This window comes from Siniperca chuatsi, linkage group LG8 (assembly GCF_020085105.1).
Source record: "Siniperca chuatsi isolate FFG_IHB_CAS linkage group LG8, ASM2008510v1, whole genome shotgun sequence".
NCBI classification, from domain to species: Eukaryota; Metazoa; Chordata; class Actinopteri; order Centrarchiformes; family Sinipercidae; genus Siniperca; species Siniperca chuatsi.
This window is the reverse complement of record NC_058049.1, coordinates 27,333,996-27,360,897: the sequence shown is the minus strand read 5'-3', so window position 1 is coordinate 27,360,897 and position 26,902 is coordinate 27,333,996.

Here is a 26,902-nt window from a genome sequence, read left to right as displayed (position 1 = left end):
GAAGGGGGTCCAGGAGGGGTCTGACCATGTGCCGCAGCTGTTCCAGCACCAGTCTCTCCAGCGTCTTCATTATGTGGGAGGACAGTGCCACCGGTCTGTAGTCCTTGGAGCAACTGGGATGCGGCGTCTTCGGCACAGGAACGAGGCAAGATGTCTTCCACAGAATAGGGACCCTTTGAAGACTCAGGCTCAGGTTGAAGACATGTTGAAGGACTCCACATAGCTGGGGGACACAGGCTTTTAGCACCCCTGGGTCTGCAGCCTTGTTTGAGTGGAGTTTCATCAGCTGTCCTCTCACCTGGTCAGCAGTCACGCACACAGCAGAGGTTACAGGCGGGGAGGGGGAGTCATCCATCTGAAGAGCCTTAGAACCAATTGAGGGGGAGTAGGACTCTCCCAGGAAGATGGAGGAGGGGGGAGCAGTGGGCTCAGAGGAGTCTGAGGGCCGACAGCAGCTGAGTTAAAGGGGGGATGAGCAGGAGCCGGTGTGTATGTATGTATATATTTGACAGTGCAAAACCTAGATCCAATCGCAACATTCAGTGCTAGTACAGAAAGTAATGTGTCCTTTATGTTTCAAAGCATGTAACATCTTGTTTAAACTGGCCACGTAGTGAAGGGAGCATGTCAGCAGCAAAGTAGCAAAGGCTTCAGCATAAATCTGGTAGCTTATGCTATAACATTATACTGGACTATAACCACTCATTGTAGTAGGCAGCTGTCGCTGATGTGATTAACAGTATCTGCTAAGTGGCTACCTGGTAGCTACATATTAACCCTATGACAAGCATAGCATCATGGACAAAGTTTGACCATTAACTCTAGCTATATGCTGTTGGCCATAAAGTCGAAATGTCACTTTTGTTTATATATTTATTGTAATAAGCAGTATGTCAGTTTTTTGTATGCCGCTGCTGTTCCACTAACAGTGACCACTCAGAATTTACATAATTATGCCACTACAACAAGAGTGGCATAACTCAAGTCAGGGTGGTGGATGTTTAGCATCTCCCCATATTACAAATCTGACACAGGAAACTGAACAGACTGAATACAAAGTGAGTGTTCTTGTTTTATTTTGACTACTGGATTGTTTGTGGAGTCCATGTTTATTTTCTAAATACATCCAGTATACTGATTGTTAGCTAGTACACACACGCCATTTTCCTGTGTGAATTGATGACTGTGACACATATTCATCATACAGACAGAAGTAAATCAAGGTAAGGTAGCGTGTGTAGAGTTGACATGCTTTGACACTAGGAAGTGGCATATCCTGATAGGCTGAAGTGCATCAACCACCAATGGCACCTTTTAAGACACTGAATGTATGTTGCCCTTAACTACTGTCAAGGCTTCTTACAAGGCACTGGTTCTTTGTTATTTTGCCCAAGTAGAAACAATTTCAACTAGCACATACAAGATTAGCCTTATGTTACACCGCTCAGAGCGAATATGCATATGTTCACTCTGTCTCTAAAATTTCATTTCAAATCATGCATCTCTTAATACTAGAAGTGCCAGAATTCCACAACTACTAGAATTGCTGTAAGCGGTCATTTTGATCGCTAGACTCAAAACTAAATATTCTCTAGTGATAAATACCTAAATGGGAGCATTTAATGTGTTAGGGGAAAAAAAAAATAAATAAAAAAATAACACACCAAAATGTACATTTAAGTGTTTTATTTTGTTTGCAGCTTGTCCGAACCTGGCACTACCCCTGTTTTGATGTCTGCTGCGGTGGTTTCTTCTGCTGCTGACTGGGACCTTGTGCCAACTGCCATGCTACCCCCTTTCCCTCCATGAACTCCGCTCTCAGCTCCTCTGCCAGTTGCTGCATGAACTTCCTCCGGGCTATCTTGCTGCTGGTGCACTCCTTGAAGAGGATGTGGGCATTGATTCCAGCCAGGTCGAGGATGTTATAGAAAACAGCCACTGGCCATCTCCGCGTACTGCCTTTCACAGAGTACGCCCTTGCCATCTGATCCAGGACGTTTGGCGTAATTATAATATGTGACCGACTGCAGCTTTGTCTTCGGCCCATCGGTAATGCCCACGCTTGTGGGAGCGGAGCTCAGAACGCACACATTCTTCCTCGGCTTTCCCTGGTAGATGGTGAGCATTGCATCTGCACATCCACATCCCCCCCTCTCTTTTTTGTCGAACCGCAGGAATGTCATTATCTCCCTGATGCGATTTCTGGCCATGGTTTCCTTGAAAAAAATGGGAAGCCCAATTTTTCTGACCAAAGGCTGCCCAACTCCATGTTTTTTGCTCCCTGTGCTCCACGGATGTATAGCAGTGCTATGAAGGCTTTCAGTGCAGCCACTGTCAGGTCCCATGAGCTGTCACCACGGTGCTGATGTGCCTCAGCCACAGTGCAGTCCCTGATGTGTTTCAGCATGCCATCGTCAAACACACACAAGAAGGCCGTGAGCGCATCTCCGATGTTGCGCTTTGTGTGCGCTGTGGGGCCAGCAGCTTCAGTCAGGATATTTTGGCTCTGCCTTCTCCCTAGACGTTCAGTTGACTGAAGGACCGTCCCATCCTTCCCCTTTTCCACAGTGGCCTCCGGCCGAGATGACTCCAAGGGCGGGCTGAGCACTCCAGTTGGCTCAAGAGCAGGTACTGGTTCGGGAAGGCCTAGGACAACAATAATAACCTAATAATAGCATAATGATAATAACTAGCGAATAGCCCAGGCTATAACTAGCGCAGGGTAGCACAAGACAGGACAGCGGTGCATAGCGGAGCACGGGGCAGCCGAGCTCACCTGGAACGTCAGCCGTGAACGGAACATCTGGATCCCTAGTCTCCGATTAACGTAGCCGCCTCTTTTTCCTCTGTATGAACTCTGAATGAGGATGAAGTGTTTTCTTGCACACAGGAAAGGTCGCTGCCACTTTCCACCTCCGCTAGATCCCCTGCATCAGAGTCATCACTGTCCAAGTTATTATAGTAATAATAACTAATTTATAGAGCACTTATCAAAACAAAGTACAAAGTGCTTCACAACAAGATAAATAAAATACCACAAGAAATAACACAATATACACAAAAGCAATAAAAAACAATAAAATAAACAGCCAGTTCAGGTAAAATCAGGATATGCTTTCAGATAAAAATGTGTTTTGTGAAGTGACTTAAGACACTGACTCAGACAACCTAATTTCTTCAGGCAAGTTGTTCCAGAGCCTCGTGGCCCTGATAGTAAAAGCTCTGTCCCCCTTAGTTTTCATCCTGGACTCAGGATGAGACAGAAGACCCCTGCCCGAAGATCTCAAACTATATGAAGGTTCATAAGGGATTACAAGGTCTAAAATATAGTCTGGAGCCAGGCCATGAAGAGCCTTAAAAGTAATCAATAAGATCTTAAAATCAATCCTAAAACAAACAGGGAGCCAATGTAAAGAGGCTAAAACAGGTGTGATGTGGTCGTACTTCTTGATCCTGCTTAACAGCCTAGCAGCTGAGTTTTGTACAGTCTGCAGTCGTGTCAAAGTTTTGATTTTGACAAGTGAACAGGCTGTTACAATAATCAAGGCGTGAGGAGATAAAAGCATGTACAACAGTTTCTGCATCACTAAGATTTAGAATAGATCAGATTTTAGTTCTGAAGCATCTCCAAGGCCATGGCAGCAGTCATCTTTCTCTTCATTCTTTCATTTCAGACATTTTCTAAAGGCTCCTTATAAACTCCAACCTAGGCAATTATTCAGTTTCTTAAATTATTGTACTGATAGCCAATTTAGTCTAATAATTTGTATTTGTAAGCAAATTAGCATATGTTAATAGCACTCGAGACCGCTAGCGACATTTCTTTGACAGTAGTTCCTATTTGTATAACAAACTGTGTGAAAGATAGAAGATAGAGTATGGGGCAAGGATAGCGTGATTTACATCTACATACAGGACATCATTCTTCCTGAACCAGCAGTCCCCTCTTCCGCTTTGAAGCCTCTGGCATCAAACCTACAGCATTGGCTTTCTTGTGGCTTAGTGTTATGGGGTTAGGGGTTAGGGCTCTTAATGTCGCATGTGCGGCTGGCAGTGGTGAAAGCAAGGGAGTGAGTCCAAGGTGGCAAACAGTTCACAAGGGACCAGGCAAAATACAAAAACTCCAGGATCCAGTCAAGGTCCAAGGGAGACAAATAATCCAACAAACAGAACTCACGGTAAAACTGCCGGGAAATTGGGCACAGGAACCAGGTACCACAAAAGGAGCACCAAACAGCGACACTCACAAAGGTCAGAAACACTCACAAGACAGGAACAAAATTCACAGTAAGACTCACTCAGCAGGACCAACACCATGTGTAACAACAATGGTCCAACACTGAACAAAGAAGAGACCCAGACTAAATACCCTAAGGGAGGTGAGACAACGAGACACAGGTGCAAATCAAGGAAGGACCAACAATCAAAACTGGAGAGAAAACAAAGACAGGAAGTAAAAACCACAAGATACACCAGGGAAGGAACACACTACAAAATAAAACAGGAAGTGACAACACCTAAACTACCATATGCCTATATTTTCTTCAGACATACATACATTTTCTTCTTACATACATGTATAATATATTAAATGTATACAGTGACTGCATGTGCATGAGAGCAAATAGTATGAATGAGTATGAATGTGTGAGTGAAAATATATAAATATGAGAGTGAAAATGTGTGGGTGTAAAAATGAAAATAAATTAATGTGAGAGTGAAAATATATGTATGTGAAAGGATAATGTATGTATGTGAGACCTAAAATATATAAATATGAGAGTGAAAATGTGTGGGTGTAAGAATTAAAATAAATGAATGTGAGAGTGAAGATATATGTATGTGAAAGGGGATATATTATGGCTTGTGCGGCCCCTCATAGTCATCAATGGATCTCATAAACTCCACTATCACTGAATGAAATTAATATGCTACACATAAAACATTTGCCTTGCCAGTGTATCATTATCTAATCACACCAGCCTCATAACTCCTCTCTACTTTTTTCAGTCTTCTTTCTCTATCTTCTTATTTTATTCTTTTTTCTTTACTGTCTTTTATTCCTCCAAACGGACTTCCTGTCCACTACTGGAGTTAAGTGTAATAGACCTCCAGCCTGTTCCGTCTCTTTTTTCTGTCAATACCTTCCAAATATCTATCCCTCTCCTTTTTTATAACTACTGCAGTCCATTCCAGTGAAGTCACATTACAACTGCAGAGCCTACAGTATATGAATAGGTTAACACAACTCCTCAAAGACTTCGGTTACAATGAATATTTAGATACACACACAAGGACATATTTGTACTTGCTCAAGTTGAGTTTGGAATACATATCCATAGTCAGACACAAAAAATACTGACAAAATGTAGGCACTGGGGCCACGGCAGTACAACTTAAATGCACTTTCCCATACAACAGCCTTCAACAGCACTGAGATCTATAGATGGTAGCCTTGGTAGATGGTGGAGAACATTTTCATACTCATTCAATTATTCAGTGAGCATTCATGCCAAGTGGATGGAGGCGTTCTCATCTTCTAAGATTCCACTCCCTTTAGTGTTGAAATGCTTGACCACAGGGAAGAACACGATCACTTTGGCTTTGTGTTTTTTTGGCATTTGTGTTTCCTTACAGGGTGGTTCAGAGCATCTAAATTGTGCCAGGAAAATACATCACGCAAATACATCAACAGAGCTGCCAGAGAACATTTAGCATGCAACTCAGTGGACATCTGCAGACCTTTAAATACTCATGCTTTCTTTATTTTTACAGTTGCCTGCACATGAACTCATTTCTGCATGTAGTCACAGAGTGTGACAGACAAGAACACATAGCATGGGCTGATGTTGTCATGACAAGCTACTGTAATGTGTAAGTGTGAATCCAGAAGACATATTTATTTGACCTGTTAAAAATTTCCAAGACATATTTGTGTACGCTGCAGATGGTTCTTGACAAATGGAAAATTTTGCTCAAACTCCTTTAAGCAAAACACTTTTATGTGTTCAGAGACATAAGCTCTTATTTTGTTGTTTTACTGAACCAGATCTGGCCTTGTGCTTTCATGACATTTTATTCCACAACTTGGAAAAATATTGTCTTTAGGGGGCTAACACTCACACAGACACAAACACATGCAACATTTACTTGTTTTTACTAAACTCAATTTGACCACACTGAGGATTTGACCCTGTTGGCCAAAATTTGTGGTGCCACACACACACACACACACACACACACACACACACACACACACACACACTGTGAGCACAAACACACACATTCATTGTCAGAATACATTTATGAATCTAACAACTTTTGACTTGATTCAGATGTCATAGCCAGCGGTATATTAGGCTTACTCTAAAAAGAAAATGTGATTCCTGCCTGCTCAACCATGAGGTGTTACATTCAGCTCATTGTGAACAACACAGAGAGAAAGAGTAGTGCAAATAGCTGCCGTATGTATGTGTGTGTGTGTGTGAGTGTGTGTGTGTGTGTGTGTGTGTGTGTATATATTAAAAATGCAGGAAGGCAGGTTGGGAAGAGGATAAGCAATGATGTATCCAGAATCCAAATCAACAAAACAGCAAATGTTTGTAAAGTCATGTTTTTGGGAGGCCACACAGGAGAGTGGCGGTGGCAATGTGTGTGTAGGTGTGTGTGAGAAAGATGTGGGTAGTGTATGAGCTTTATTTTTAGGGCTATAATGAATGAATGCTTAATTCAGTTGAACATGTCACATGCCAATAAGAATAAAAGAAAATAAATCAATCCCAGAGATGCCACTTCCAGTACAGCTACTTTATGGCATAGATTTAATTTGGAATACTTTTACATTTAACACATTAATTTGAAACTTATATTTTCCATATAGACTGCTGGCTGATTTATGTCCTTTTACCCCACCATTTTCTGTTGTAACAGAGTACAACTGTGCGCATATACACTGATGGTGATATTTACGTTGATTACGGTTGGCAGATGGGTCCTCGAACAGATGAAGGGTGAATGCGGAATTTATCGCACATTTGTACGATCTCACAGTCTGGATGTGAAAGTGCTGTGGGGTAATTAAACCCTAGTCATACTCACACTTGTTAGGTTATGATTGAAACATACCTAGATAGCAAGAGTACCCAGCAATCAAGAGATATGTGGGCCGATTGTGGCCCTGTGCAGGCAGGCAGTCATCTTAAGCATTGAATGCCTCTTATTTGGATTTAGTGGGATTTTTGCTGTATTATTTATGGCACAAAGCAGGAAGAGGGTCCTGTTCTTCTACAGCAAACAAAACTAAAGCTGTCAAGGTTTTAACTGCTTTTGGGTGTCAGTGGAACAAGCTGTAAATTGACATTGACATATTGCAGTTGTGTATAGTTGATATGGTGAATGTGTTAGCAAACAGTTACCTATTTACACATCCAGGAGACACAGACCAACATTAGCATCATTTGAAGTTGAGTTTCTTTCCACCTAATGAAAGTAAATCCAATATTCACTCTCCTTTTAGCTCTGTTTTTGGTCTCTCCTGAGAGAAATATCTGGCTCTTTAGCAGCTCCACTGTGTTCACCAGCTACTTGCCAACTGTCTGCCATGTGTTTGTTGCTGAGCAGGTAATGTACAGTGGGTTTATCTGAACTTTTTCACTGAAAACAGCTGCCTGCTGCTGCTGCTGAATGATGATTGAATGATAACTGATGAGAGCAGACAGACTCAATCAAAACAGTGAAGTTGACGGCTGTGAACAATGAGCTGAAAGACACTAAAATGCTCCGTAGATCTGAGGGGAACTGCAATTAGTGGTAATTCTCTGCAGATTTGTCCCTTTCACATTACACATAAAAGATATTGTATAGTGCAGCTTTAAATACTCTACATGTATTCTTACTGCCTGCCATAGTGAAATACTGCAGCTGATTACTAATGCTACATCCTTCAAAAAATTACAGCAGTTTTGGTTCTCCAGGCTGCTACAGGACAAAAGGAGTGTTTGGCAATTAGGTTAATTACAATATTTGTTGGATGCCTTCATTCAAAGAGCAAAACAAGGAGTCCTGACAGCCAGACAAGTCAAAAATCACACTGTCTTGCTTACTGCTAGTATATTTATTTATGACATTTCAATCTAACTGGATGGCTTTGTGTCACTAATAGACCTAATTATTGTGGTGTACAGAGATATTTCCTGATCAGATCAAAGTAAAATTACCCCCTTCACTTTTTCAAAACTGACAGTTGAATTTTCCAACAATTGGCTATGCACAACAGTTAACTTACAATGCTTAAAAAACTTTGCACTAGCAAAGTATCTTCAAAGAATAAAGTACAACTACTGTATTGTGTAACATAAATGAATCAGATATTATACAGCCAGAATCTAGGCTTTATCAAAGCATTTTTAAAAGATTTAACTGATTGATATGAGTACAAAACTGATCCATCTCTGATCCTGTGTTTGTTAATGATCTGCTCTCACTGTTCCAACTATCAAAAACAACCCACTGTGCTGAGTTAAAACACTGGAACTGTTTCCTAACACAGTGTTATGAGCAAGTGAACCGCAGAGCGGCACAAACAAATAAACAACAGCCAACATTTTCACTTAATGGTGAAAAACTGTAATTTCTTATCTAAAAGGAGCCTCTGATATGTCCAGGCATCCAGAATCCACGAGGGACATCAGATGTTGACAGTAGTCATAACCTTTCCACCATCATTAGAAAAATTATTTCTCTTTGGGGTTAAGGTATAGAGAGTGAAGTGGGGGGGAAATGCAGGTGGTGAAAAGTTAAATTGACTGTACTTGTATAGCGCCTTTCTAGTCTTCCGACCACTCAAAGAACTTCATCACTACATATCACATTCCCCCATTCACACACATTCATACACTGATGGCAGGTGCCAACTGCTCATCAGTTGAAAGGAACTAATTAAGCATTCACACACACTCACACACCGAAGGCACAGCCATCGGGAACAATTTGGGGTTCAGTGTCTTGCCCAAGGACACTTCGACATGTGGGCTTGGGAAGCCGGGATCAAACTGCAGACCTTCCGATTGGTGGATGACCCACTCTACCACTAAGCCTCACCCGAAAAGTTACATTTTTCCACACAGTGACATAAAGCACTGTGTGTTGTCCGACAGTTTATGTAAGAGTAATTCATCAGATATAGCTGCACACTGCACACACACACTGTGATTATGGGATCTCTGTGGACATCCAATGCTGCACTGTTCCCATGCCTTACTCACTGTATAGGGTTAAATTTGTCAATGAAAATGCAAAGAAATGTGGGAGAGTGGTAAGCCCACACTCAGCCCACACTCAGCCCACACTGCGGGCTGTTCCACTGGGGCCCCATTTGGGCCCCATAATTTGGGGTCTACACGTGCCCCACATTTCACGGCGGTGACAGGACCCACAGTGGGTTGCCCACACAGGGCCCAGTTTTCGGCTTGCAGTGGCCCCACATGGGCCCAAAAAGGGCATGTTTGCTGGGATACTGCCGTCCAAAGGCTAACCGCAGTAACTACATTTTTGGTTGAAATTGAGTTATAACTAAAAATTAACATATTAATATCTCTTTTATCTTGTGACAAAGTTTCAGAGTTCAATTTTGCTTTGTTTTAGAGAAAAAACAGCATACAAATTGCAGTAACAGACTCAAAACCACGGCAGTCTGCTTTCGGATCCCACTGGCTGATTCCGCACTCTACCCATCTATGTTACCTCACGTGACTGCTTTGTGATTCTACCAGCCGATTTCACTCTCTATCCATCTAACCTCACACAACTATTTGAGATAGCACTATCCAGGGGAAAGAGGATGGTGGAACTGGTGTTGAAAATAAAATACCCAGAATATGGTAAGTAACAATGACATAAAGCATTGAGAAACTAGCAATCACATTATAAAAGCATTAAGACTATCTGGGAGCGTCATGTCTGAAGTGGTAACAGTGTGCTTGTTAGCCTTGTAGTTTGTGACAGCCTGACTGCCCTGCCACATACTACAGGTGTTGCTGTCAGCATTACAGCGTGCCAGTTTTTGTGCATGGGTCCTTGTTGCTGCCTTGATCGATTTAAGCAGAGCATAACGGGCCAATTTATACTGTTGCTTGTTGCCTGACTGGAAAGCCGTGTTGCGCTCCATGATCTTAAGATCTTGGTTAAACCATGACTTCTGAGTAGTAAATACTCCTCTAGAGTCCTAAGGGTGTACACATGGATGTACACCAGCTAATGTAACAGCTAATAGTCTCTGTATATTCATGGACATTGTCTGTGGCCTCCCTAAACACCCCCATGTTGGTCGTTTCAAAGCAGTCCTGTAGTGCCTTGTCTGACCACTTTTGCATAGTCCTTACCGTGACCTGTTCAGCTGTAAGCTTCTTGGTGTGTGCGGGCTGCAGCAAGATGGCAATGGGGTCAGATTTACCAAAGTTAGGCTTGGGAACGGCAGTGTATGCCTTTTGATACTACTGTAGCATTGATCCTTTTTGTTCATATTTTGGAAAGATGGACTTCAGACTGCAATGGTTAAAGTCTTCTAGCACAATGAAGCCAGCATCAGGATTGTATTTTCATGCTTACTAATCATGCTGTAGCCGATGGGAGATTGGGATAAAATTGACTTTTAGTCCCTCATTTGGATCAAACTCCAAAAATGCTGAATCCAACATTTCCCATAATGCAACTCAACAGTGTCTTGCATTGGCCTCCCCTTGCCTCCTAAGTACCCACTTATTTCAAAATCCACGGACACGCCAGGCTCCACAACCCCACAACCACAACGTACCCCCCCTACCAGAATTCTAATCAAGACACTTGTTGCCAGTTACACACCTGATCTCCATCTGCATCACTCCAGCCCCAGTACAAAAACACACCACTCACCTCAGTCAGTGTACGGTCTTGTTTCAACAAGGACACTATTCTCTGTCCTGCAAGGCAACGTTTCGGACTCCAGCCTTTGAAAAGTGTGCTTTTTCCTCTCCTGAGTTCCCGTTTCCAGCCCCGTGTTCTCCTGTCTCCAGTGTGTGTGTCTCCAGCTTCCGATCTTCAACCCCGCTAAGCAAAGGACGGTATCAGTAACCATAATCCACGATTCTACTCACTGCTTGTTTTACATTGTGTACAATAAAGCCTGTGTCTCCATCTTGGTGTCTCCGGCCTACTCTGTCCGTAACAGTTGTAACCCAGACTTTCTTGTTAATATTTTAAGTCTCAAGCCCAAGTCAGAGGCATCATCAGGGTTATTTTCTCAGACTTTAGAAAACTCCTCCAGAGCGACAGAAGACATTATACAACTGTTTTCAAAGCCTGAGTAGTACAGACAAATAAACTGAAATGAATGTGTAAAACCGCTGGATGTTTTAATTTAAAGATAAACTTCACAAGTTGTTTTGGTGGCCAAGTTGTGCATTCACTGTGGTAATTGAATGCATTTTGTGTCAAAGCACAGTGACTATTTAAAAAGTGAACTCAGTAATGAGAAATTGGTGTAACCAAAAAGTGCACAAACATTCATACACACACACACACACACACACACACACACACACACACACACAATAGCAAACAGTCTGTTCATAGGGTATAGCTGAACTGGATGTAACATCAGGTGTTATGTGGTTCGATTATTATCTAGTTCGATTATCCCTCTAGCACATGACCTGACAAAACCTTATTCTACTCATCTGGCTTTGCTCCAGCTCCAGTGTGTGTGTGTGTGTCTTTGTGCCTCTGGCTTGCACAGTATCCAAAAAAATAAGCAACATAATAGGGAGGGAGACAGAGCAGCAAAGAAACACACTGTGAGACAGAAAAAGGTATAAATAAAAATATGAGGGAAAGGAGTACAGAAACAGTAGAAAATATTGTACATATGAGGTGAAAAGGTGCAGACGACTTGATGTAATTGTTTCCTGTCTTAGCTGCATAATTGATACTTAACACACTTAAATTCAATTCAGTTTTATTTATATAACGTCAATTCATAACAGAAGTTATCTCATTGCACTTTTTCTATAGAGCAGGTCTAGACTCTTTATAATATTATATTTACACTGTAAAAGATTTTTGCACATGCAGTATTGTAGTCTTTGTTTGGTATGCACCATTCATACTCTGCTTTGACAATACAAACTGACAATTCCAGAATCGAGAGAGGAGAGAGAAAACAAAAACACATGCATTATTACAAACTGCCTTGTGAAATGTGTGCTTTGCAATCTGCTGTGTGTTTGTGTGTTGTTAGCAGTCACTTTTAATTTCTGTCAGCATCACAAAGCATTTCATTTTTATAGTTCTACTGTCTGTTGACTTCAGACACAAACACTTGGTGCACGAAATAACTAAAACAACTAACAATAGCAGTCAATAATGTTAATAGAGACTTTCATAAGACTGCAGCGCAGTGTGGGGCAGCAACAGAAAAAGGTGATCTATCACCATTTACTAAGAACCTGTAGATTCACCCTGTTAACCAAAATTAAATTCTGGTGCCCACAGGAGGGCAACAATTTCACTTTCTAGTATTCATACTAGAAACTGTAACTTGAATTTTGTTTTAAAATGTCAATAGACTGTGAGCTACGCATTCAACAGGAAATTAAAGAGTTAACATTTCAGTGGTGGAAGAAGCACTCTGGGTGCCCCGGTAGCCCACCTGGAAGAGCGTGTAACATGTATGAAGGCTGAGACCTTACCACTGCGGACTGGGTTCGAATGCAGCCTGGGCCCTTTGATGCATGTCATCCCCTCTCTCTCTCTCCCACCTTTCCTGCCTGTCTCTACTATCACTATCAAATAAATTAATAAAATAAAATTAGTCATTATGTACAATGGTGGAGGTGGTGCTAATTTTAACTACTTTATATACTATTGGGTAGTTTACTCTATAGTACTGCATCATATTTTATAAGCTGATCGTTTGTAGTAACTATACAGTAGTTACTATAACTATAAAGTAGGTGAAAAGGGAAATACTTTGAAGTGCAAGTAATAAATAATAATACAACTTTATTTATAGAGCACTTGTTAAAACAAAGTACAAAGTGCTTCACAACAAGAGAAATAAAATACCACAGTGAATGATGAAATATAAAGAAATAAAATACATAAAATACACAAAAGCAATAAAATAAACAGCCAGTTCAGGTAAAATCAGGATATGCTTTCCAATAAAAATGCATTTTGAGAAGAGACTTAAATGAAGACACTGACTCAGACAACCTAATTTCTTCAGGCAAGTTGTTTCAGAGCCTCGGGGGCCCTGATAGCAAAAGCTCTGTCCCCTTTAGTTTTCATCCTGGACTCAGGAACAGACAGAAGACCCCTGCCTGAAGATCTCAAACTACGTGAAGGTTCATAAGGGATTACAAGGTCTAAAATATTATCTGGAGCCAGGCCATGAAGAGCCTTAAAAGTAATCCACAAGATCTTAAAATCAATCCTAAAACAAACAGGGAGCCAATGTAAAGAGACTAAAACAGGTGTGATGTGGTCGTACTTCTTGGTCCTGGATAATAGCCTAGCAGCTGAGTTTTGTACAGTCTGCAGTCGTTTCAAAGTTTTCTGATTAAGACAAGTGAACAGGCTGTTACAGTAATTGAGGCGTGAGGAGATAAAGCATGTACAACAGCTTCTGCATCACTAAGAAGTACATAAAATTGTACTTAAATACAGTACTTCATCTAATTAATAATGTTTTGGTATATTTGCTTCATGTTTGTAGTTGTGCAAGCTTGTAGAATATGGAAGCACAGCAAGGGATGGGAGTGTTGTTTCCTGAGTTTATTCTTAAAACATGTTGCTTTTTCTGTTTCTTTAAGCCATAGCCCTATTACTAGGAAAAAAAACCCTGTCTAAAATAACATACCCAAAATGAATCAGAAATAGCCTATATGCATCTGGTCTCCTTTGATATGTAAGAAGCTAAGAAATATGAATCCATTGCAAGTAAACATATTTCTATTACCATTCCAGAGTAAATGGAGATAGGAAAAAAAATTTCATCCTCACCTAGTATAAAATCTAACGAAAAAACTTCCTTTTTAACAGGCAGAAACCTTGGACAGAACCAGACTCAATGGTGGGCGGTCATCTGCCGCTGCCGTGTTAGGTTTTCAAAGAGAGTGAGAGGTTTTTGGGGGGGGGGGGTTGTGGGAATGGGATAGGGTTAGGGAGGCACAATGCAAAGACCACGTAGAATTTATTTATTAATAACAACAACTGTAGCAGCAGTTGTCGAGCAGGAACACGGGGGCTGCAGGCTGCCCACAACCACAGACCCAGACACCCCAGCTCCAGAGGCAGAAATACCTGCTGAAAGTGACAGAAGAGAGAGGAGAGAAACAAGAAAGCACAGAACTACGGGAGAGAGAAGATGTTGAGTTAGTAACATGCAGTAATGAGATAAAAATGCATACAGATGGAGAGGGAGAGAAGGAGAGAGAAAAGAGGCGCATCATGTGAAGTCTCCTGGCAGTCTAGACCTATAGCAGCATAACTAAGGGATGGTTCAGGACTCACCCAAGCCAGCCCTAATTATAAGCTTTATCAAAGAGGAAAGTCTTTAGCTTACTCTTAAACGTGGAGATGGTGTCTGCCTCCCGAACTCAAACTGGGACCTGATTCCACAGGAGAGGAGCTTGATAACTGAAGGGCTCTGGCTCCCATTCTACTTTTGGTGACTCTAGGAACCACAATTAACCCTGCATCCTGGGAGTGCAGTGTACTAGCCGGGTAATATGGTATTATGAGATCTTTAAGATGTGATAGTGCCAGACCATTAAGAGCTTTGTAGGTGAGGAGAAGGATTTTAAATTCTATTCTAAATTTTACAGGGAGCCAGTGCAGAGAAGCTATATTGGAGAGATATGATCTCTTTTTCTAGTTTTTGTCAGTACATGTGCCACAGCATTCTGGATCACCTGGAGAGTCTTAAGGGACTTATTCGAGCAGCCTGATAATAAGGAATTGCAATAGTCTAACCTAGAAATAACAAATGCATGGACTAGTTTTTTGGCATCATTTTGAGACAGGATGTGCCTGATTTTTGCAATGTTACGTAGGTGAAAGAAGGCAGTCCTTGAAGTTTGTTTCATGTGGGAGTTAAAGGATAAATCCTGATCAAAGATAACTCTGAGGTTCCTTACGGTGCTGCTGGAGGCCAGGGCAATGCCATCTAGAGTAACTATATCTTTAGACAACGTGTCTCGGAGGTGTTTGGGGCCAAGTACAATAACTTCAGTTTTGTCAGAGTTTAACTTCAGAAAGTTACAGGTCATCCAGGTCTTTATGTCCTTAAGGCATGCCTGAAGTTTAGTTAACTGTTTAGTTTCATCTGGCTTGATTGATAGATATAATTGGGTATCATCTGCATAACAATGAAAGTTTATGGAGTGCTTCCTAATAATACTGCCTAGAGGAAGCATATATCAGTTGAATAGAATCGGTCCAAGCACAGAACCTTGTGGAACCTTGTGACTAACTTTGGCGTGCACGGAGGACTCACCATTAACATGTACAAACTGAGATCGATCTGATAGATAGGATTTAAACCAGCTTAGTGCGGTTCCTTTAAGGCCAATTACATGTTCCAGTCTCTGTAATAGAATGTGATGGTCAATGGTGTTGAACGCAGCACTAAGATCTAACAAGACAAGTATAGAGACAAGTCCATTGTCTGATGCAATTAAAAGGTCATCTTATGCAATTAAAAGGTCATATATATAACCATCATAAGTAAGTTTCCATGGCTAATAAAGCAGTTGAATGTCTTCTGCTACACCTTGACTACATCTTTAACTGTAAATTTGATGAAAATACACTAAAATACAACATTCATGATATAATTTACAAGATATACTCAGGCGGTCTCCATGTTTTGGCCATGCTTACTATTTATTTTTTGACAGTTTACTGGGACTTTTACTTCAAAACACTATTTATTTCCATATAGCCATTTTACAAATAACATAAATCTCCCAAAAACATTGAAATATTAGTAAACACAATGAATATTGTTCAATATTCATATATGACTGAAGAGCTCCATGCTATACAGACAGATACATGGATAATGCAAGGTCAAACAGTGGCTTATGAGGCATCATTAGTTTCGTCTGAGTCAAAGGATTAAATTGGTGTAAAGCATATTGCTGTCAGTACTTCAATACAGCCACCAGATGGCGACAAAGAACTAGAGCTCTGTAACACAGCATGAAAACCACCGGTTTTCATGCTGTGTTACAGACAATGTCGGAGGTCGGAATTTCACAGTTGCAATTTCCGACTTTTGACCTCAAAGCGTTCTAGATGCACGTCAAATGTAAACAAAAAACATGGCTGAACATGACAAAGATGTTTCTTTGGCAAGTGTACACACAATTGAACTCTCAGCAGCGCAGCATATATAAACGAAACAGAGGAGGAAACAATGACACGCGAACACACGTCATTATACATATTATTTTACTGCACTTTTATACTCGGAAATGTATCTTCATATTCCATTCACTAGCCTAATAAAATACTGTAGTCTACAAATACATCCTACCCCCCTCCACTATTGATTGAAATGTAGCCTATTGTGAGCTTCAATAGGTGCTGCCATTGTTATGTGATGTCAGACAACTGCTTCTTCGTGAAGTTGGGGTAGATAAATTTGCAAGTAGGAACTCTGACTTTAGTAGTCAGTAGTGTTCCATTGTACTTTTTCTAGTAGGAGGTCGAAATTTTCGAGTTGTCTGGAACGCAGCATCAGTCTGGCTGCACTAAGATGGCGGCTGAAACCCCCCTGACAATCACTGTTGACTCCTGTCTGTTCCAAACTTATGGTAGAAATGTAAGAAACTAAAATCTGCTGCTTTTGATGAAAATAACATAAGCCTTGGTGAAATATTTTGGCAAGAACATAGTTTTATGTCCATGTGACTAAAATGTGAAGTTTGACTGCTACGTTTCCCTGGAAATAGCAAACATTGTGTTTTTCCATTCATGGTGCATTTAGGCTTATTGGAAAGCTCGGAATGTTTAGTTTCCAGCGATACCAAGCATGTTATTGTACACTGACGAGAAAATTATCCTGGATCTTTTGATCACAACTTGCTCTTATATTTACGAAGTTTATATTTGTACAAATATATTGTTAAAATACTTTATAGTAGACATAGTATGGACAACATACAGCTGGTTTCAAGATTCTGAAAGCTGAAGACCCCATGTTTTCAAAACAGTATAACATAAATATCTTCTGTAAATAGACCATGTTCCATCGTGATTTTTCTTTAACTACACCACAAGGTGAACCCGGTACCGGGTTGAGCGGGTTTAAGATTGTCAAAAAAGAATGTCACTTTATAATGTCATCTTTTTAATTATCTTTTGAACAACTTTTCTGAACTGCAAATTAAAGGTGCAATGTGTAAGAATTGAGACTACTCTCCACCTGTCAAATTCCTACCCCAAAGAAATAGGGGGCAGCATATCACATATCAAGTCATAACTGCTGCTAACTGCATTAGCTAGCTAGCTCAGTTAGCTATGCAGCTAACTTAGTGGTCCTAGCACAGGAGCTTTGGCCCGCCGGGAGGCAGAGGTTTTCCGGGCTGTGGGGGGGACCCGAACCGGAGCTGAGCGTTGGGGCAATGGTCAGCAGCCTCCCGGCTGGACCAGGACTGACAAATGCCTGTTTGACGACAGGGAATACAGTACCATGGTGATTTACAGCGGTTCTGACCAGGACTCTGACTCCTGGGACAATAAAGACACAGTGGGTTCAGGACAGGTAAGGTGTCAACCAGGAGAGGAGCGAGAAGAGCGAGAGGGAGGTCGGGCTTCAGAGAGGCAGCAACAGCGTGTAGAGCCAGAATATATTTCACATCTAACTCTGTGAATTAAGAATTTATTTCAACCAAATCAGAGTTGGTAATTGTTGGAGCAGTGGAAAGTCTAACCAAGATGGTTTTGGTGAGTTTTATTTTGTTTGTCAAGATTGAATGAAATGTGTTTTATGATGAGTTAACACAGCAATTAAGCTGGTCTTAGTTCAGTAAAAGAGAGAAGCTTGAATTTAGAAGGTGTACGGTTGTATTTTTCTGTTTAATATGGAAAATAGGTGTATGAATATTTCGTACAAATTAGACTAGCTAAGAGCACTTGTGTAACGTAGTGAACTCACCGCTTGCACACATCTCCCAGCTGAAACTACAGGGGGAGGCCTGAGCTATACTATCAGACTATCGTCTCTTGAGGTATTATGAGCCAGGACGGGCCAGGGCTAGCTGCTGAGTAAGCTAACTTCAGTAGATATCTCTGCAACACAATATATAGACGTCTTTGACATAATGTCTAAACTGTAATTTCTACACATTCTGTTGATAATTTTAGTTAATTTTTGAATGTTTTAAACTCTTAAATGTCAAATTCTTACACATTGCACCTTTAATGGACTTTTGTTGACAATCTTAAAAACACCCAACCAGATACATACAATCACACATATACATTAGCAGCAACACACACACACACACAGTCTGTCAGCCTGTCAGCATGAAATCAGTCTGACACTTTTGACAGCCTCACTGGAATACAAACTGGATAAATAATCTGCCGCATGTTGTGACTCTTGAGTGTGTGTGTTTGACAGAGGAAAAATGAATTTCAGTGCATGTTGTTGCATGTGTGTATACTTGAATGTCTCCCTGTCATTCTTGTGTATGCATCTGTGTGTGTGTGGGGGGGGGGGACCCTTCAATCAATAAAGCCTTAGGGATTGTGTATGATGGTGGGATTTCTCTCTGCCTCTCCCAACGTCACTCTCCATTATGGACCCTTGTCACTCACTCTCTCTCTCACATACACACACACACACACACAGAGCTACATACGTATATTCCTATCTACAGACATATGCAGATATGCAAAACGTTGTCATCAGGGCTGTAGTGGAAGGTAAGTGCACGTAAACACTGTTTACTCACCTTTTTATAATGGTTTACTCACTTGTCATTGTGAGATTTTCAAATATTTTAGTCAAATTCAATTCTGAGTATTATTTGACAGGTCAGAACACAACCTCACATTGCTCCCTCCTCTCTCCCTCCTCTCCCCTCTCGCCCTCTCCTTCGTGGACAGCGTGGCCTCAGTGCTTGCAGGTGATGCAAGATACATCATTTTTGGCGTGCACACCCAGGGACACTGCATCAATCATAAACCTAGCTTTGACATTAAAGTGCTATATATGCACACATCCACTGGCATGGACATCCAACCCGTTCTCATTCCCAGATCATCAAATACCAACGTTTTGTCATGCTCCTTGTCATACAGACACACATGGTACCTTTTAGCATCTGTATGAGATGCACCGGGCTTTCAATTAACTCCAATGTAAAACCATCTGTGGCAATAATAGACGCTCGGAGGAACTGCTCCAGCTTTACATTCACTCCAATATTAACCTGACTGCAGCCTTATAAGATGCTGTGAGCATCAGTCCCATTGGAGAACCGAGGACCTGCTGCCCAGAAGTATTTACCTCACTGTTTACTCCCATGTTAAGGTTTTCTTTCAATGATATTCTCAACATTTCTCAAAACTAAAGCACGAAAGTGTCCTTGATAATTCAACGATATGATAGGCTATCAGTTTTAATGATTTCCCCTTCACTTCTGAGAAATAAAGTTTTTTTTTGTCTTGTTCTTTTCTATTGGCCTGTGTCCATGTCATGTGACTGGCAAGTGTCTTTTGTGAAAAGCAAAATTACATTTCTTTTATTTGCATTTTTTCCGCATTTCTCTACATTTTTTATAAATAGGTCGAGCACTGGAACTTGGTAGCACAGAGCCATAGGGGTGAACTGCTATTTTTGTTAACACTGTTTTTTTTCCTGTTTTGTTTAGCTCAGGGAGTTAGGTTTAGCAAATGACTTTTGTTTGGTTAAGGATTAGTTTAACCGAGCAGATAGGGAGTTGTCTGTTTATTATTTTGGTTCACCCTGACCTCCTTGCTTCACCATTGGAAATTGTATCACTGTGTATATATCTTGTCTTGTATATATAGTGTGTAGCAATAAATTGCTCACTTCTTTTTTCGCATTCAGCTTGCTGCTTGTGTCTAATTTTTAGGATGCGCTCTGACACCCCTAGACCGGGGCGATAGAATAAAGTGGGAGCTTGTCCACTCTTTTTTCCTGTACTCGCTGTCGCTAAAAAAAGTTGATTGACTGGTATTTTTGGTTGGCAGTTTCTTTTTGTGTATGGGGGTATAAAATTTATATTTCATATGGATGGGTTTGCACAAGACCCCACCCTTGATCAATTGGATAGATTGATTGATTGATTGATTTGTTGCTACTCGCTAGTTTCTTTAACATCTCTGTCCCTCTGAATGCAGTTTTAGCACACCTGAGGGTTAAGACAAGGAAGTGGGAGCAGAGGCTGCCAATGCCTCAGGAGTTGACAGACCTTCGTATCAGGCAGCGTCCACTCCTGTGAGTATGCGTCTCCCCACCACTCATTCTGACCATGATGATGTAAGCAGGCATAATGCTTTAGTGCCACCCTTTAGAGAGTAAGGTGGACTCATACTTTAATGCTTTTGAATGCATCGTGGTGACCTTAAGATGGCCAAAAAATGTGTGGAGTCTGTTGTTAGTGTAAATTGGTGGGCAAGGCACAGGAAGTGTGTACAAGCTTAACCATTGATTAAAGTTTGGAAAAGAAAGGATGCAGATCAGGTACCGATCACGAGTCTGCGTGAGACAGGAGCCACCCAGTCCCTCATGTTGCAGAGTATTTTGCCGTTCTCAGACAGTTTGTTCTGCGGCTCTGATGCCCTTGTGTGTGGTGTGAAAATGAGTACCTTGAGAGCACTGCTGCATACTGTGTTTCTGTGTTTGCCTCTGGTCTTGGGCCTGGTGAAAATTGGCATAAGCTCATGCCTGCTGGTGCGGGGGTAGCCCTCATAATGATTTGGTAGAGAAAGTTTTTCCGACCCCTAAAGTTGTCAAAAACCCTGTTCCCAGACTCTAGTCTGTCTGTGTCTGCTGCTGTCAACCCCATGTTCCCTGTCTGTGTTGTAACACGTGCACAGTCACCTAAATTTAATGATGTGGTTGTCATGGTTTTGGGTTTGTGTTCGGTTATTTCTTGTTTTATTTTGAAATAGCCTCCTTCCCTAATGTCTTGTTGTTTCACTGTCTTTGTTTGCTTTTCCCTGCAGTTTTGATTGTTTGCCCCACCCTAATCAGTTGCATCTGTGTCTCGTTATCTCCTCTCACCTGAGTGTATTTAAGTCTGTGTCCTTCCTTTGTTCAGTTGTCAGTTTGTCATTGTATATCTGTCAGCACCCTGGTTTCCTGTACCTTGCCTGCCTGTGGATTTTGGATTTTGGATTTTGCCAGCTCACTATTGGACTTGTTTTTCTGTCTTCAACTGCCTACCTGCTGAGAGTTGCTTTTGCCCACCAATTCAGTGTAAGCCTTTTTGCTAATAAATTATTCATCTGCACCAGTTCTATCTGCAAGTTTGCGTTTAGGTCCTATTCCACTGACTACTCCTGCTTGACACACCATAACAGAACAATCTGACCATAATGGACCCAGCAGACACAAAGTCAGACGAACAGTTCAAGTTAATTATTGACCTGGAGTGCCTTGGGGATATGTGGAGGAAGCCGGCTGGGGACTATCATAGAGAGGCAATCCGCCCTGGCCCATGCGAAATAGTCCTTTCGGCCTTGGCTGAGGGACTTCCCAAGTACCTCATGGACTTTCTCTGCGCTTCAGCTTGCTAACAAGCTTGCGCCTCAGCCCATTCCTGTCTTGGAGGCACCTTCTGGAAAACCCCCCAGAAGGAAGCGTGGCTCCCGCCGACATCGTGCCTCACTGCTGCCCAGCTGCTTGTCCTCACCGCTGCCCAGTTCCTCAGAGACCCAGCTGCCCAGTTCCTCAGAGCCATCATCGGTCCTGCCTAGTCCCCAGTCAGCAGCCTGGCCGACACCAGTTCCTGTGTCATGGTGGATTCCAGTTCCTGTGCCGCGGTGGTCTCCAGTCCCTGTTAGGCTGCAATAGCCCCCCGAACTCTCTGTTGTGCCGCAACAGCCCCCCAAATTTCCTGTTGGGCCACAACAGCCCCCTGAATTCCCTGTTGTTGCTGCCCCATTGCCAGCCTCCTGCCTTGATCTCCAGCCACGCCGCCGGTGACTTTCTGTCTTCACCGCTGGCATCCCGTCAGACCCCAAGTGGCTTTCTGTCTTTGCCGCTGACTTCGCTGCTGTCAGACGTCTGGAGGGTCCCTTCTGCCTTGTCGTCGCCTTCTCATCATCCAGCCACTGGAGGGTTTTCACCTTCATCACCGACCTCCTGGGTTGCTCTGTGCGTCTGGTCATCACCCGGACCGGCACGGCCCTTCAGCCCTGCCTCCTGGGCGCCCCCCTGACCTGCGCTACCCTTCTGTCCTGCTCTCAGGTCGTCTGCCTGAGGTTTTCTGCCCTGCACCTGTCCAGCCCTCGGGCCGTCCACCTAAGGTTCCCAGCCCTGTTTCTGTCCTGCCCCCAAGTGGTTCACCTGAGGTCTTCCACCCACCCTTTTTGTTAATAAATTATTCATCAGCACCAGTTCTACCTGCTACTCTGCATTTGTGTCCTATTCTATTGACCACTCCTGCTTTCCTGCTTGACACACCATAACAGTGGTTGATTTGTCTGATTCATTTGTTATCTGCCAATAATCCAATAAAGACAGAGCCTGCAGTTAAGCCTGAATAAATGGGCCCCGAGGCGGGGTTAGCTTTTGAAGTGGACAGGAGCGCATTCATTAATGTGCAGCAAATTGACCTGACCCTGGCCACTTGACTGTCCATGGCAGTTATTGTAGCTACTGAAGCCCCCTGTGCGTGCCCGTGGATGGCATTCTGATGTGTAACTGGCACCCTCCCACTGTTGGTGATTTAGGGTGGAATTCATTCCAGCAGTTAATACCCCAGAACTTTCGGCCCCATGTCTTTAGTCTTGCCCATGATGATGTTTCTGGTCATTTAGGAATTAAGGAAACTTACCACAGCATCCTTCGTTATTTCTTCTGGCCAGGTTTGAAGTCTGATGTAACCAGTTTCTGCTGTTCTTGTCATGTGTGCAACATCACTGGAAAACCCAACCAAGCTATTCCTCCTGCTCCATTACAGCCCATTCCGGTGCTTGGAGAGCCTTTTGAGCACATCATCCTGGACTGTGTAGGTCCACTTCCTAAAACAAAGTCCGGGTATCCTTGCCTATTAACCTTGATGTGCGCTGCCATGGCTGTTGTTAAGGCACTCGTTAATTTCTTTTACACTTTTGGGCTGCCTAAATACATACAGACAGGTCAGGGAATGAATTTCATGTCCACAGTTTTCATAGCCTCACTGTCCATCACACACCAGAAGTCCAGTGCATACCACCCCCAGTCCCAGGGGACACTCGAGCATTTTCATCAAACCCTAAAGTCTATGATGAAAAAGTACTACCTCGAGAGTTGAACAGACTTGATTGTCATAACAAAGACATCTCAAGCAATGTCAACTTTGCATTAAAAGTGACATAATTGACCAAATGACACTTAATGACAACAGCCATAAACCATCATAAAGACTCCTTCATGTTCATGACAGGTGTCATGTCATGGTTATGACGGTGTCATGTCAGTCTTATGAACCCACCTTCAAGTGTTACCAAAATTACACAAATTATGTGTTTACCATTCCTTTAAACTCCCCAGTGTAATCTCAATTCAGTATTTACAACTTCCAATCCTTTGACAGACACTGGAGGCCACCATGCAGCTTGATACAAATCAGCACCACATTTGTAGTTCTTCTGGTTTTCAAAGTAGTGTTGTAAATAGGGTCGTAAAAAAAGATCTATACTTTATACTAACTATAGCCGACCCAGTAATTACACTTCTTCTAGAGGAGATATGTTTTAAAAAGTAAAAATATTGGTTTATTTAAGATATTTTAGACAAAACAGGAGTCGAACACCACATAGTTTACAACTTCAGCAATACGTCAGCTGACTCCAGAACTGACTGACTATTTGCAAAACTGACACCGAAAACAGCCCATGAGAAGAGTAAAAAAGTTTTCCCCTGGATCAGGGAGCATTTCATGCCAAAAACACCTATGTAGAAAAATATGTGGCACACTATGTCTGGCTGATTATGACTGTAAATTCATTGTACAATAAGCACTTTATTAAGTAATTTAAATGTTTTCCACCAGACTTCAGGTTAAGCAGTGAGCTGGATTCCTCTTGCAGCGGTGGCTAAGGATCATGGGTAATATAGCCTTGCATTCCGCTATCCAAAACTGACAACAAAAAACTTTATTTCTCAGAATCGAAGGAGAAATAATCTAAACAAATGGCCGTCACATTAACCTATCTTATTGTTGAATTATCAAGGATACTTTAGTGTTTTTGTGTACCTTAACATTTGACGACCTGGGAATGAAAACGGGTTGGGACATCTGTCAGTTTTTCAGATATCTTCCAATAAAACCACAGCTAGAGGTTGGAAATGGTAAATAGTGGTTGCTTGTTTATTAGAAAGATTAACACTGTACATATGCCTGACACTAGTTATTATTAAATTAAATTATTAAAATTCATATTGCTTCATATTGTTGGCTTTTTTATGTCAGTGGTCTAGGTCCGACAGAAACTCTGTTATAAATTGTCATTTTAACCAGGTTTAAGCCATAATTTTATATTACACCTTTTAAGATCCTTGTTGTTTTACAAAATTTTTCAAACTGGGTAAAGGATTTCGGATGCTTTGATAAGTTACAACAGCTTGTTCCAAACCCAAGCGAGGGAAGCCAGATTTGATCAAACTTTTAGATTCTTTTAATTTTATTCAATATGTGAAGCGGCCCAGCAATGACAAAGGGCACACACATGACCTTGTGCTCTCCCATGGTTTCTGTGTAGATGATGTGATGATCACAACACTGTGCTCTTCCAGGTTCCACTCCTTTCTCCTGACCCTTAACCCAACACACTGATTTGCTCCTGCCCCCTGAATCCACTATCTGTTCCTTGCTTCAGTCAAGTTTTTACTGCCTCAAATACATATTTTAAAACCAGTGAACAGCATGGCCTCTCCGTACAGGAGCTTGTCCATGTTTTTAACAGCACTTGCACAAACATTCTAGATTCTGTACCTCCAGTCAAATTTGAAAACTTCTTCTCTGCCATGGTTAAATGAAGAATTAAGGAACTTAAAGAGGCAATGCAGGAAGGCAGAGCAAAAGTGGAAAAAGGATAAACACAGTGCCTCTCATGCTTCTCTGAAAAACCCAGCTAACATAAATGTCCACTTATCAGTGTAAAATCAAAGAAGCAAGGAACCCCTATTTTTCAGACCTGATCACTAGACAGGATCACAATCCCAGAATCCTTTTTAAAACATACAAATTCTGTCATTGGTGCCCCGCCTAGCCAGCCAGTTGAATCCACTCCAAAGAGATGTGATGAACTTCTTAATTACATTTCTAACAAAATAGTGGAGATTCTGCAACATTTTAACACTGAACACTGAACAGAGAGCTTGATGTTGACCCCTGCCCACCTTCAACATTAACCTATGTTAATTAAATTTCTCTGTCAAACCTGGAATGCACTGTTGCACTTTCAAAATTATCCACCTGCCCTTCAGACTGCATTCCCACTTGGTTTTTAAAAGCTGTATTTCAATTCAATTCAATTTTATTTATATTGTACCAATATATAACAGAAGTTATCTCATTGCACTTATCCTATGGAGCAGGTCAAGACCGTACTCTTTATAATAATATTTAAAGAGACCCAACAAATTCCACCATGAGCAAGCACTTGGCGACAGTTGCAAGGAAAAACTTCCTTTTAAGAGGCAGAAACCTCAAGCAGAACCAGACTTCCTAGTTCTTGTTAGTACATGTGCCACAGAATTCTTGATCAACTGGAGAGTCTTAAGGGACTTATTCGGGCAGCCTGATAATAAGGAATTGCAATAGTCTAACCTAGAAGTAACAAATGCATGGACTAGTTTTTTGGCATCATTTTGAGACAGGATGTGCCTGATTTTTGCAATGTTATGTAGGTGAAAGAAGGCAGTTCTTGAAGTTTGTTTCATGTGGGAGTTAAAGGATAAATCCTGATCAAAGATAACTCCGAGGTTCCTTACGGTGCTGCTGGAGGCCAGGGCAATGCCATCTAGAGCAACTATATCTTTATACAACATGTCTCGGAGGTGTTTGGGGCCAAGTAGAATAACTTCAGTTTTGTCAGAGTTTAACATCAGAAAATTGCAGGTCATCCAGGTTTTTATGTCCTTAAGGCATGCTTGAAGTTTAGCTAGCGGATTAGTTTCATCTGAACGATAGATATAATTGGGTATCATCTGCATAACAATGAAAGTTTATTTAGTGTTTCCTAATAATATTGCCTAAAGGATATTAGGTGAATAGAATCGGTCCAAGCACAGAACCTTGTGACTAATTTTGGCATGCACGGAGGACTCACCGTTAACATGTACAAACTGAGATCGATCTGATAGATAGGATTTAAACCAGCTAAGTGTGCTTCCTTTAATGCCAATTGAATGTTTCAGTCTCTGTGATAGGATGTGATAGTCAATGGTGTCAAATGCAGCACTAAGATCTAACAAGACAAGTACAGAGGTAAGTCCATTGTCTTATCCAATTAAAAGGTCACTTATAATTTTCACCAGTGCTGTCTCTGTGCTATGATGCACTCTAAATCCTGACTGAAAATCCTCAATAAACAATTGTTATTTAGAAAGTCACACAATTGATTGGCGACAGTCAAAATATATATCATGGTTTTACAGTTGTCTCTCTGTTTG